Raw genomic sequence first — 12,383 nt, 5'->3', positions numbered from 1 at the left:
GCGGGGAGGGTGTGCGCTGCCTCGGGGCCCCTGTCTGTGCTGCCGGGAGAGAGAAATCCTTTGGGAAGCTGGGCGGGAAACAGCAGCTCTGTGAACTGCTCAGCTTTTCCTAGGCAAGGGCAGGTTTTCGGGAAGAAAGGCCCGTACGCGCGAAAGGCGCCGCGGGTCTCGCCAAGGTGGGGGGGGGGGGGGGGGGGGCGCGGCTGCAGTGCCGCTCCCGGCCGTGTCCGCCAGGCGGCGACTGTGAGGCAGGGCCCGGCGCTCGGGGGCGCTCTCGCAAGCGACGCCCCCGGCAAAGCGGCGGGCTTTGGGCGCTGCCGGCCTTCCCCCGGAGCGCCCGGGCTGGCCCGGCGCCTGGCAAAACCTCTGAGGGAAAAGGCAAGCAAGAACTGCGCTTCTTCTGCCCTTTCTTTAGCCGGGGACTGGAACACAGACAAAATCGAGGGGCTCTTTGACCTGGGCAGGCTCCGAGCGTTTTTCAGCCTTCCTTCGCAGGGCATTCTCACCCTCCGAAAAGCTGAAAGGCTTTAACAGCTGGAGACGCGCCTGCAGCTGTGCAAATTAATGTAGTTTCTTTTAGGAAACGAAGGGGAAGTTTTCCTGTTGGGAGCCTAAATACCGAGTCTACTCTGCTTTTTCAATCAGGTGACGAAGCTTATGGAAAAAAAGACCAAAGGCCTCGAGGTGAGTACATTCTACCGAGTTCTGCTTTTCTGGGATCCGTTTGGGAAAACCACGTGAAATTCTAAAAAGCTTCTCTCCGTGTTTTCTAGTTGTTTTTTCAGCCTTGGTCTAAGTTTCCTGTAGAAAAGGGCATAGAATTATTAGAACAGACAAACTAGGCTTTCTCGGGAGAGATGGAAGAAAAGTCTGCTGATTGCAGTTCTGCTTTTCTTGTCTTCCCTTCGACTGTCATTTTCTCTCCCCTGCTGTTCAAATAGGCAGCAATTAATTGCTCTGCTGAAGAGTTTGCTGTACCAAGTGTCTGTCAAATGGATGCCTTGAACTCAAGATAGCACCTGCTCCTTAGTTACAAAACGTTCCTCACAGGAAATTTTCAGGCGTGCCCATAAATCTCCTCGCTGTTTGTTTGGGAGAACAGGGTTTTCTCGTCTGTAACAGAATAGTCGTGGCATTTGCTAGGGAATGCTGGTGGCAATCTAGTCAGGAGAGGACCCCGTGCTTCACTAATTTTCCCTTTTTGCTGTTGGGGGTGACTTCTTCCCAGGGATGTTCTTCTTGACCCCCCGGGGCAAACGGAGGTGTCAGCGTCAGGAGCCATCCTAACTGAGGCCCCGGTAGGTGAGTGCTTTTTGTGTGACTGGACGGTGAAGCTGTCTGTGGGAATGACCTGGCTATTGCTCAGTGTAGTCCTAATTAAGGTGTCTTTTACTCCGTGTTCCCAGGCTCCCTCTTTCCCTTCGGTCGCCGTGGACACTGTGCCGGACGCCTCTGGCAGGACTAACCCCGGGGCTTTTATGTCCAGCGTGCTGTGCTGTGTGTGCCTGCAGGTCAGAAAAGCTGGCAGTGCAGTCCCTCTGCTTTGGTTGCTGTGTCTCTTTGGGAGTTCTTTCGGAGGGCAATGAGAGAGCGATTTGGTTTGAAGGGGACCTTTAAAGGGCACCCTGTCTTCCGTAGGCAGGGGCACCTTCCACTCTCATCCCCGGTTGGATGCTGCAAGTCCCATCCAGCCTGGCCTGGAACACTTGCAGGGATCCAGGGGCAGCCTCGGCTTCCCTGTGCGGTGTGCTCTAATAGCTCTCCACTGGCATCAGGAAAAATGTTGTCAGCACCTTTTGTGCGACGATGGTAAGCGGGACCCGGGTGAAAATTGCCTTCTCTGAGGTGCAGAGGGAAATAATTCTCCTTTGAAGTCAAATGTATTGGGTTTTGCACGAGTCTCGTCTGCCTTCTGTTTGAATTGCTTTCTCTTCTCGGCAGTTATTTGAAATTAAACTTTTATTTTGTGTCTCCCCCTTCAGCATCCTGTACAAGACAAAGCTACCTTTCTTTCCTCGTGGGAATGGACCGGCCGGGCTTTGGCAATCTGGCCCCTCGAAAGACTAAAGTGACCTCTTCCAGCAGGGGAAGACTGAAGCAAGGGGTGCCAGGAAGAACTGGAGTCTCTGGAGAATAAAAGCTGGAAGCGTGCCCCCGAAAATCCCCAGCCCCGGGTGGTCAGTGGTCTGACTTGCACGGACCGGTGGCCTTGGCCAGGAGCGGTCCTGCGGGAAGCGCCTTTGCCCAGCCTGTAATTTTAATTTTCTCTTGGATGCTTGGCAAAGCCCCCCTGGGTGAGCCCCGGTGCCTGGCAGGAGCAGAGCGGGCTTCCAGGGAGGCATTCACCCGGTCAGCGTCAGGAACCATCCTAACTGAGGCCTCGGTGAGTGCTTTTTGTATGACTGGACAGTGAAGCTGTCTGTGGGAATGACCTGGCTGGTGCTCGTTGTACTCCTAATTAAAGTGTCTTTTACTCCGTGTTCCCAGGCTGCCTCTTTCCCTTCGGTCGACGTGGACACTGTGCCGGACGCCTCTGGCAGGACTAACCCCGTGGCTTTTATGTCCAACGTGCTGTGCTGTGTGTGCCTGCAGGTAAGAAAAGCTGGGAGTGCAGTCCCTCTGCTTTGATTGCTGTGTCTCTTTGGTAGTGATTTTGGAGGGGAATCCCAGAGCGATTTGGTTTGAAGGGGACCTTCAAAGGCCAGCCTGCCTTCCGTGGGCAGGGACACCTTCCCCTATCATCCCCGGCTGGATGCTCCGAGTCCCATCCAGCCTGGCCTGGAACACTTGCAGGGATGGGGCAGGCTCGGCTTCCGTGTGCGGTGTGCTCTAATATCTCTCCACTGTCATCAGGAAAAATGTTGTCAGCGTGTTTTGTTGGACGATGGTAAGCAGGACCCGGGTGAAAATGACATTCTGTTAGGTGCAGAGGGAAATAATTCTCCTTTGAAGTCAAATGTATTCAGATTTGCACGAGTCTTGTCTGCCTTATGTTTGAATTGCTTTCTATTTTAGGCAGTTGTTTTAAATTAAACTTTTATTTTGTGTCTCCCCCCCAGTATCCTGTCCAAGACCAAGCTACCTTTCCTCGTGGGAAGGGACCGGCCGGGCTTTGGCAATCTGGCCCCTCGAAAGACTAAAGTGACCTCTTCCAACAGGGGAAGACTGAAGCAAGCGGTGCCAGGAAGAACTGGAGTTTCTGGAGAATAAAAGCTGGAAGCGTGCCCCCGAAAATCCCCAGCCCCGGGTGGTCAGTGGTCTGACTTGCACGGACCGGTGGCCTTGGCCAGGAGCGGTCCTGCGGGAAGCGCCTTTGCCCAGCCTGTAATTTTAATTTCCATTGGATGCTTGGCAAAGCCCCCCTGGGTGAGCCCCAGTGCCTGGCATGAGCGGAGCGGGCTTCCAGGGAGGCATTCACCCGGTCAGCGTCAGGAACCATCCTAACTGAGGCCTCGGTGAGTGCTTTTTGTATGACTGGACAGTGAAGCTGTCTGTGGGAATGACCTGGCTATTGCTCAGTGTACTCCTAATTAAGGTGTCTTTTACTCCGTGTTCCCAGGCTGCCTCTTTCCCTTCGGTCGCCGTGGACACTGTGCCGGACACCTCTGGCAGGACTAACCCCGGGGCTTTTATGTCCAGCGTGCTGTGCTGTGTGTGCCTGCAGGTAAGAAAAGCTGGCAGTGCAGTCCCTCTACTTTGATTGCTGTGTCTCTTGGGTAGCGATTTTGGAGGGGAATCCCAGAGCGATTTGGTTTGAAGGGGACCTTCAAAGGCCAGCCTGCCTTCCGTGGGCAGGGACACCTTCCACTGTCCCCGGTTGCTCCGAGTCCCGTCCAGCCTGGCCTGGAACACTTGCAGGGATGGGGCAGGCTCAGTTTCCCTGTGCAGTGTGCTCTAATATCTCTCCACTGGCATCCTGAAAAATGTTGTCAGTGTGTTTTGTTGGACGACGCTAGGCAGGACCTGGGTGAAAAGGACATTCTCTGAGGTGCTGGGAGAAGGAGGACTCGTGCGGGCACCTCCAGAGACAGCGGGAACGGGAGCGTGCTGCGGAGAAGGAAAATTCCAGGGGGTGGGTGCCGAGAAATTTGTCCTTCCCTTGCCCTGTGCTCTGCACTCAGCAATGGGTCAAGTGCAGAAGTTTCCTGGGGACCCTGGAAAATGAGGCCGGGTCTGCTAAGAAAAGTGGGGCCAAAGGAGCAGGACCTGGGTCTGCGAGCGTGGGAGAAACAAGGGCCGGGTCATCCTCTGCCTCCAGGAGGGAGGGCAGCAGGAAAGGCCACGGACTAAAGCACTGAAGTGCCGTTCCCCAGGGAGCCCCTGCCCAGCACTGAACTTGCTTGTGCACTTGCTGTCCCTTTGCCAGCGGAGCCGAAGCGTCGGGTGCGGGTGCCGGGGGGATGGAGCTGCCAAGGACAAACTGGGAGGGGGTTTGCGAAGGAAGGGGGTAGAAGGAGCTCTTGACGTGCTTTTTTTACTTCTTCATCCCACAGAATTGCCACGAGAGGAAATACCTCAGAGGGGCTTCCCTCCAGATAAGCCCTGAATATGCCAGGAGGTTTCAGCCGGGAGAAAGGAGCTGTGGAAGAAAAGCAGCCTAAAAGTAGCCAGCGGGGATCATCAGGTTTTCCAGGCAAGAAGAACAAGGAGAGAGATGAGGGAATGGGGTTCCAATTCCTAATGATTTGGTGGGTGCAGGAATGATTTGTGTGTGTTTTCCAGTCCCTTTTGATTCCTGAGATGATTTTAAAATGATGGCTTTAGCAATCAACTAAATCGGAGATGTTGTTTTTGAGAGGAAATGGTGCCAAATAAATGCAGAGTTTTGGGTCAGTTTTGGGGATGATTTGGGTCAGTTTTTGGGGCCAGTTTGGGGTCATTGTTTGGGGTGATTTGGGTCAGTTTTGGGTCAGCTTTTGGGATGATTGGGGTCAGTTTTGGGTCAGCTTTTGGGGATGATTGGGGTCAGTTTTGGGTCAGCTTTTGGGGATGATTGGGGTCAGTTTTTGGGGTCAGTTTTGGGTCATTGTTTGGTGTGATTTGGGTCGGTTTTGGGTCAATTTTTGGGGAGCACTGGGTGTTACTGGGGGTTGTTGGGGAGTACTGGGTGTTTACTGGGGAGCACTGAGTGTTACTGGGGGTTGTTGAGGAGCACTGGGTGTTACTGGGGTGCACTGGGGAGCACTGGGTGTTACTGAGGGTTGTTGGGGAGCACTGGGTGTTACTGGGGAGCACTGGGAGAGAAGATGAAAAATAAAGAGAATAAAAAATAAACGAAATAAAAAAGGAAATATTAAAAAAACAAAAGAAAATTAAAAAAAAAAAAAAGGCAAAAAAACTAAAAAGGAAATAAAATGAAAAGGAAATAAGAGAGAAAAAAAAAAAAAAAAAAAGAAACCCCTTCTTGGGCACCCCGTTTCCTCTCCTCCCCCCCTCCCCGAACCGTAAATTGCGGGGTCATCACCCCAAAAATGTGAGAAGGGGACCCCAAAATGTGGGTGGGGGAACCCCAGGGAGCCGAAAAAGTGGAGGGGGAGCCGCAACAAGAAAGCGAAGCCGGGCGGTCGGGCGGCGGGGTGGGGGGGGCAGCCGAGGTGGGGACGCCGGCGCATGCGCGGTCGTTGGCAAGACGCCGGCGATCACGTGGTAAGTAAGGGCAGCCAGGAGCGGGACCGGCGACGCATGCGCAGTGGCTCTCGTGCCGGTGCAGCGCTCCCTGCTCGAGTTAAGGGCCGGTTCCGGCGGCAGGGCGGGACTGGCGGTCTCCCGTCTCTCCCGGGGTGTGTGTGGGGGGAATAACATGAAGATTTTTTTGGGGTGAAAGCGCAGAAATTAGCCAGGAGGGACGCTAATTTGGGTAAACTCGGTCACCGGAAGTAGAGAGCGACCGGAAGTCCTCCAAGGCCCCGGCGCGGAAGTCCGCCAAGCCCACAGTAAAGATGGCGCCGCCAGGACCGGAACGACCACACTAAAGATGGCGCCCCTGCCCGGAAGTCCGCCAAGCCCACAGTAAAGATGGCGCCGCCAGGACCGGAACGACCACACTAAAGATGGCGGCGCGGCGCTCCGCCCTCCCGCCTCGTTCCGCTCCGCTCCCCTCCCGCCCCCGCTCCCCCCCCCCGCTCCCCTCCGCTCCCGCTCCCGCCGTGCCCCGGAGATGCTGTCGGAGCTGCGCCGCCGCCTTCCCCCCCCCCCCAGGAAGCGACCCACGGCGCCAGATCCGACGGAAATCGTCCCCGGGGTAAGCTGGGCGCGGCGGTTCGGCGCGGCCGCTCTTCTGCCTCTCCCGCGGCCATCGGCGACTGCAGGCAGGGGAAGCGACAGGCAAGTTTCTCGCCTCTGCGGAGAAACTTGCACCTGCGTGCCGCCGCAGGGCCGGGTTCGGATGTGCCCTGGCATTGCACACGCACCACACCCCCCCGCGGGGAGGGTGTGCGCTGCCTCGGGGCCCCTGTCTGTGCTGCCGGGAGAGAGAAATCCTTTGGGAAGCTGGGCGGGAAACAGCAGCTCTGTGAACTGCTCAGCTTTTCCTAGGCAAGGGCAGGTTTTCGGGAAGAAAGGCCCGTACGCGCGAAAGGCGCCGCGGGTCTCGCCAAGGTGGGGGGGGGGAGGGGGGGGGCGCGGCTGCAGTGCCGCGCGCGGCTGCAGTGCCGCTCCCGGCCGTGTCCGCCAGGCGGCGACTGTGAGGCAGGGCCCGGCGCTCGGGGGCGCTCTCGCAAGCGACGCCCCCGGCAAAGCGGCGGGCTTTGGGCGCTGCCGGCCTTCCCCCGGAGCGCCCGGGCTGGCCCGGCGCCTGGCAAAACCTCTGAGGGAAAAGGCAAGCAAGAACTGCGCTTCTTCTGCCCTTTCTTTAGCCGGGGACTGGAACACAGACAAAATCGAGGGGCTCTTTGACCTGGGCAGGCTCCGAGCGTTTTTCAGCCTTCCTTCGCAGGGCATTCTCACCCTCCGAAAAGCTGAAAGGCTTTAACAGCTGGAGACGCGCCTGCAGCTGTGCAAATTAATGTAGTTTCTTTTAGGAAACGAAGGGGAAGTTTTCCTGTTGGGAGCCTAAATACCGAGTCTACTCTGCTTTTTCAATCAGGTGACGAAGCTTATGGAAAAAAAGACCAAAGGCCTCGAGGTGAGTACATTCTACCGAGTTCTGCTTTTCTGGGATCCGTTTGGGAAAACCACGTGAAATTCTAAAAAGCTTCTCTCCGTGTTTTCTAGTTGTTTTTTCAGCCTTGGTCTAAGTTTCCTGTAGAAAAGGGCATAGAATTATTAGAACAGACAAACTAGGCTTTCTCGGGAGAGATGGAAGAAAAGTCTGCTGATTGCAGTTCTGCTTTTCTTGTCTTCCCTTCGACTGTCATTTTCTCTCCTCTGCTGTTCAAATAGGCAGCAATTAATTGCTCTGCTGAAGAGTTTGCTGTACCAAGTGTCTGTCAAATGGATGCCTTGAACTCAAGATAGCACCTGCTCCTTAGTTACAAAACGTTCCTCACAGGAAATTTTCAGGCGTGCCCATAAATCTCCTCGCTGTTTGTTTGGGAGAACAGGGTTTTCTCGTCTGTAACAGAATAGTCGTGGCATTTGCTAGGGAATGCTGGTGGCAATCTAGTCAGGAGAGGACCCCGTGCTTCACTAATTTTCCCTTTTTGCTGTTGGGGGTGACTTCTTCCCAGGGATGTTCTTCTTGACCCCCCGGGGCAAACGGAGGTGTCAGCGTCAGGAGCCATCCTAACTGAGGCCCCGGTAGGTGAGTGCTTTTTGTGTGACTGGACGGTGAAGCTGTCTGTGGGAATGACCTGGCTATTGCTCAGTGTAGTCCTAATTAAGGTGTCTTTTACTCCGTGTTCCCAGGCTCCCTCTTTCCCTTCGGTCGCCGTGGACACTGTGCCGGACGCCTCTGGCAGGACTAACCCCGGGGCTTTTATGTCCAGCGTGCTGTGCTGTGTGTGCCTGCAGGTCAGAAAAGCTGGCAGTGCAGTCCCTCTGCTTTGGTTGCTGTGTCTCTTTGGGAGTTCTTTCGGAGGGCAATGAGAGAGCGATTTGGTTTGAAGGGGACCTTTAAAGGGCACCCTGTCTTCCGTAGGCAGGGGCACCTTCCACTCTCATCCCCGGTTGGATGCTGCAAGTCCCATCCAGCCTGGCCTGGAACACTTGCAGGGATCCAGGGGCAGCCTCGGCTTCCCTGTGCGGTGTGCTCTAATAGCTCTCCACTGGCATCAGGAAAAATGTTGTCAGCACCTTTTGTGCGACGATGGTAAGCGGGACCCGGGTGAAAATTGCCTTCTCTGAGGTGCAGAGGGAAATAATTCTCCTTTGAAGTCAAATGTACTGGGTTTTGCACGAGTCTCGTCTGCCTTCTGTTTGAATTGCTTTCTCTTCTCGGCAGTTATTTGAAATTAAACTTTTATTTTGTGTCTCCCCCTTCAGCATCCTGTACAAGACAAAGCTACCTTTCTTTCCTCGTGGGAATGGACCGGCCGGGCTTTGGCAATCTGGCCCCTCGAAAGACTAAAGTGACCTCTTCCAGCAGGGGAAGACTGAAGCAAGGGGTGCCAGGAAGAACTGGAGTCTCTGGAGAATAAAAGCTGGAAGCGTGCCCCCGAAAATCCCCAGCCCCGGGTGGTCAGTGGTCTGACTTGCACAGGACCGGTGGCCTTGGCCAGGAGCGGTCCTGCGGGAAGCGCCTTTGCCCAGCCTGTAATTTTAATTTTCTCTTGGATGCTTGGCAAAGCCCCCCTGGGTGAGCCCCGGTGCCTGGCAGGAGCAGAGCGGGCTTCCAGGGAGGCATTCACCCGGTCAGCGTCAGGAACCATCCTAACTGAGGCCTCGGTGAGTGCTTTTTGTATGACTGGACAGTGAAGCTGTCTGTGGGAATGACCTGGCTGGTGCTCGTTGTACTCCTAATTAAAGTGTCTTTTACTCCGTGTTCCCAGGCTGCCTCTTTCCCTTCGGTCGACGTGGACACTGTGCCGGACGCCTCTGGCAGGACTAACCCCGTGGCTTTTATGTCCAACGTGCTGTGCTGTGTGTGCCTGCAGGTAAGAAAAGCTGGGAGTGCAGTCCCTCTGCTTTGATTGCTGTGTCTCTTTGGTAGTGATTTTGGAGGGGAATCCCAGAGCGATTTGGTTTGAAGGGGACCTTCAAAGGCCAGCCTGCCTTCCGTGGGCAGGGACACCTTCCCCTATCATCCCCGGCTGGATGCTGCAAGTCCCATCCAGCCTGGCCTGGAACACTTGCAGGGATGGGGCAGGCTCGGCTTCCGTGTGCGGTGTGCTCTAATATCTCTCCACTGTCATCAGGAAAAATGTTGTCAGCGTGTTTTGTTGGACGATGGTAAGCAGGACCCGGGTGAAAATGACATTCTGTTAGGTGCAGAGGGAAATAATTCTCCTTTGAAGTCAAATGTATTCAGATTTGCACGAGTCTTGTCTGCCTTATGTTTGAATTGCTTTCTATTTTAGGCAGTTGTTTTAAATTAAACTTTTATTTTGTGTCTCCCCCCCAGTATCCTGTCCAAGACCAAGCTACCTTTCCTCGTGGGAAGGGACCGGCCGGGCTTTGGCAATCTGGCCCCTCGAAAGACTAAAGTGACCTCTTCCAACAGGGGAAGACTGAAGCAAGCGGTGCCAGGAAGAACTGGAGTCTCTGGAGAATAAAAGCTGGAAGCGTGCCCCCGAAAATCCCCAGCCCCGGGTGGTCAGTGGTCTGACTTGCACGGACCGGTGGCCTTGGCCAGGAGCGGTCCTGCGGGAAGCGCCTTTGCCCAGCCTGTAATTTTAATTTTCTCTTGGATGCTTGGCAAAGCCCCCCTGGGTGAGCCCCGGTGCCTGGCATGAGCGGAGCGGGCTTCCAGGGAGGCATTCACCCGGTCAGCGTCAGGAACCATCCTAACTGAGGCCTCGGTGAGTGCTTTTTGTATGACTGGACAGTGAAGCTGTCTGTGGGAATGACCTGGCTATTGCTCAGTGTACTCCTAATTAAGGTGTCTTTTACTCCGTGTTCCCAGGCTGCCTCTTTCCCTTCGGTCGCCGTGGACACTGTGCCGGACACCTCTGGCAGGACTAACCCCGGGGCTTTTATGTCCAGCGTGCTGTGCTGTGTGTGCCTGCAGGTAAGAAAAGCTGGCAGTGCAGTCCCTCTACTTTGATTGCTGTGTCTCTTGGGTAGCGATTTTGGAGGGGAATCCCAGAGCGATTTGGTTTGAAGGGGACCTTCAAAGGCCAGCCTGTCTTCCGTGGGCAGGGACACCTTCCACTGTCCCCGGTTGCTCCGAGTCCCGTCCAGCCTGGCCTGGAACACTTGCAGGGATGGGGCAGGCTCAGTTTCCCTGTGCAGTGTGCTCTAATATCTCTCCACTGGCATCCTGAAAAATGTTGTCAGTGTGTTTTGTTGGACGACGCTAGGCAGGACCTGGGTGAAAAGGACATTCTCTGAGGTGCTGGGAGAAGGAGGACTCGTGCGGGCACCTCCAGAGACAGCGGGAACGGGAGCGTGCTGCGGAGAAGGAAAATTCCAGGGGGTGGGTGCCGAGAAATTTGTCCTTCCCTTGCCCTGTGCTCTGCACTCAGCAATGGGTCAAGTGCAGAAGTTTCCTGGGGACCCTGGAAAATGAGGCCGGGTCTGCTAAGAAAAGTGGGGCCAAAGGAGCAGGACCTGGGTCTGCGAGCGTGGGAGAAACAAGGGCCGGGTCATCCTCTGCCTCCAGGAGGGAGGGCAGCAGGAAAGGCCACGGACTAAAGCACTGAAGTGCCGTTCCCCAGGGAGCCCCTGCCCAGCACTGAACTTGCTTGTGCACTTGCTGTCCCTTTGCCAGCGGAGCCGAAGCGTCGGGTGCGGGTGCCGGGGGGATGGAGCTGCCAAGGACAAACTGGGAGGGGGTTTGCGAAGGAAGGGGGTAGAAGGAGCTCTTGACGTGCTTTTTTTACTTCTTCATCCCACAGAATTGCCACGAGAGGAAATACCTCAGAGGGGCTTCCCTCCAGATAAGCCCTGAATATGCCAGGAGGTTTCAGCCGGGAGAAAGGAGCTGTGGAAGAAAAGCAGCCTAAAAGTAGCCAGCGGGGATCATCAGGTTTTCCAGGCAAGAAGAACAAGGAGAGAGATGAGGGAATGGGGTTCCAATTCCTAATGATTTGGTGGGTGCAGGAATGATTTGTGTGTGTTTTCCAGTCCCTTTTGATTCCTGAGATGATTTTAAAATGATGGCTTTAGCAATCAACTAAATCGGAGATGTTGTTTTTGAGAGGAAATGGTGCCAAATAAATGCAGAGTTTTGGGTCAGTTTTGGGGATGATTTGGGTCAGTTTTTGGGGCCAGTTTGGGGTCATTGTTTGGGGTGATTTGGGTCAGTTTTGGGTCAGCTTTTGGGATGATTGGGGTCAGTTTTGGGTCAGCTTTTGGGGATGATTGGGGTCAGTTTTGGGTCAGCTTTTGGGGATGATTGGGGTCAGTTTTTGGGGTCAGTTTTGGGTCATTGTTTGGTGTGATTTGGGTCGGTTTTGGGTCAATTTTTGGGGAGCACTGGGTGTTACTGGGGGTTGTTGGGGAGTACTGGGTGTTTACTGGGGAGCACTGAGTGTTACTGGGGGTTGTTGAGGAGCACTGGGTGTTACTGGGGTGCACTGGGGAGCACTGGGTGTTACTGAGGGTTGTTGGGGAGCACTGGGTGTTACTGGGGAGCACTGGGAGAGAAGATGAAAAATAAAGAGAATAAAAAATAAACGAAATAAAAAAGGAAATATTAAAAAAACAAAAGAAAATTAAAAAAAAAAAAAGGCAAAAAAACTAAAAAGGAAATAAAATGAAAAGGAAATAAGAGAGAAAAAAAAAAAAAAAAAAGAAACCCCTTCTTGGGCACCCCGTTTCCTCTCCTCCCCCCCTCCCCGAACCGTAAATTGCGGGGTCATCACCCCAAAAATGTGAGAAGGGGACCCCAAAATGTGGGTGGGGGAACCCCAGGGAGCCGAAAAAGTGGAGGGGGAGCCGCAACAAGAAAGCGAAGCCGGGCGGTCGGGCGGCGGGGTGGGGGGGGCAGCCGAGGTGGGGACGCCTGCGCATGCGCGGTCGTTGGCAAGACGCCGGCGATCACGTGGTAAGTAAGGGCAGCCAGGAGCGGGACCGGCGACGCATGCGCAGTGGCTCTCGTGCCGGTGCAGCGCTCCCTGCTCGAGTTAAGGGCCGGTTCCGGCGGCAGGGCGGGACTGGCGGTCTCCCGTCTCTCCCGGGGTGTGTGTGGGGGGAATAACATGAAGATTTTTTTGGGGTGAAAGCGCAGAAATTAGCCAGGAGGGACGCTAATTTGGGTAAACTCGGTCACCGGAAGTAGAGAGCGACCGAAAGTCCTCCAAGGCCCCGGCGCGGAAGTCCGCCAAGCCCACAGTAAAGATGGC

The 12,383-nt window shown here is 54.9% G+C and overlaps 2 long non-coding RNA genes across 4 annotated transcripts; both read left to right on the top strand.

Moving 5' to 3' along the window:
* Window positions 1-486: 486 nt before the first annotated feature.
* Window positions 487-4,833, top strand: LOC135408253 (uncharacterized). Of its 2 annotated transcripts, XR_010427425.1 has the most exons (4): window positions 487-684; window positions 1,229-1,302; window positions 3,560-4,072; window positions 4,494-4,833. It is a non-coding gene; the product is annotated as an uncharacterized LOC135408253 (long non-coding RNA). The 2 variants fall into 2 exon arrangements; XR_010427424.1 differs by lacking the exon at window positions 487-684 and having other exon boundaries at window positions 1,176-1,302.
* Window positions 4,834-6,154: 1,321 nt separating this feature from the next.
* LOC135408257 (uncharacterized) lies at window positions 6,155-11,436 on the top strand. 2 transcript variants are annotated; one of them, XR_010427429.1, is made up of 6 exons: window positions 6,155-6,241; window positions 7,085-7,123; window positions 7,668-7,741; window positions 10,001-10,513; window positions 10,935-11,375; window positions 11,422-11,436. It is a non-coding gene; the product is annotated as an uncharacterized LOC135408257 (long non-coding RNA). The 2 variants fall into 2 exon arrangements; XR_010427428.1 differs by lacking the exons at window positions 6,155-6,241; window positions 7,085-7,123 and having other exon boundaries at window positions 7,619-7,741.
* The last annotated feature ends 947 nt before the right edge of the window (window positions 11,437-12,383 follow it).

The sequence above is a fragment of the Pseudopipra pipra genome, unplaced genomic scaffold, assembly GCF_036250125.1.
Source record: "Pseudopipra pipra isolate bDixPip1 unplaced genomic scaffold, bDixPip1.hap1 HAP1_SCAFFOLD_273, whole genome shotgun sequence".
NCBI lineage: Eukaryota > Metazoa > Chordata > Aves > Passeriformes > Pipridae > Pseudopipra > Pseudopipra pipra.
Note: the sequence above shows the minus strand (reverse complement) of the source record. Positions and strands in the feature narration are given on the sequence as shown.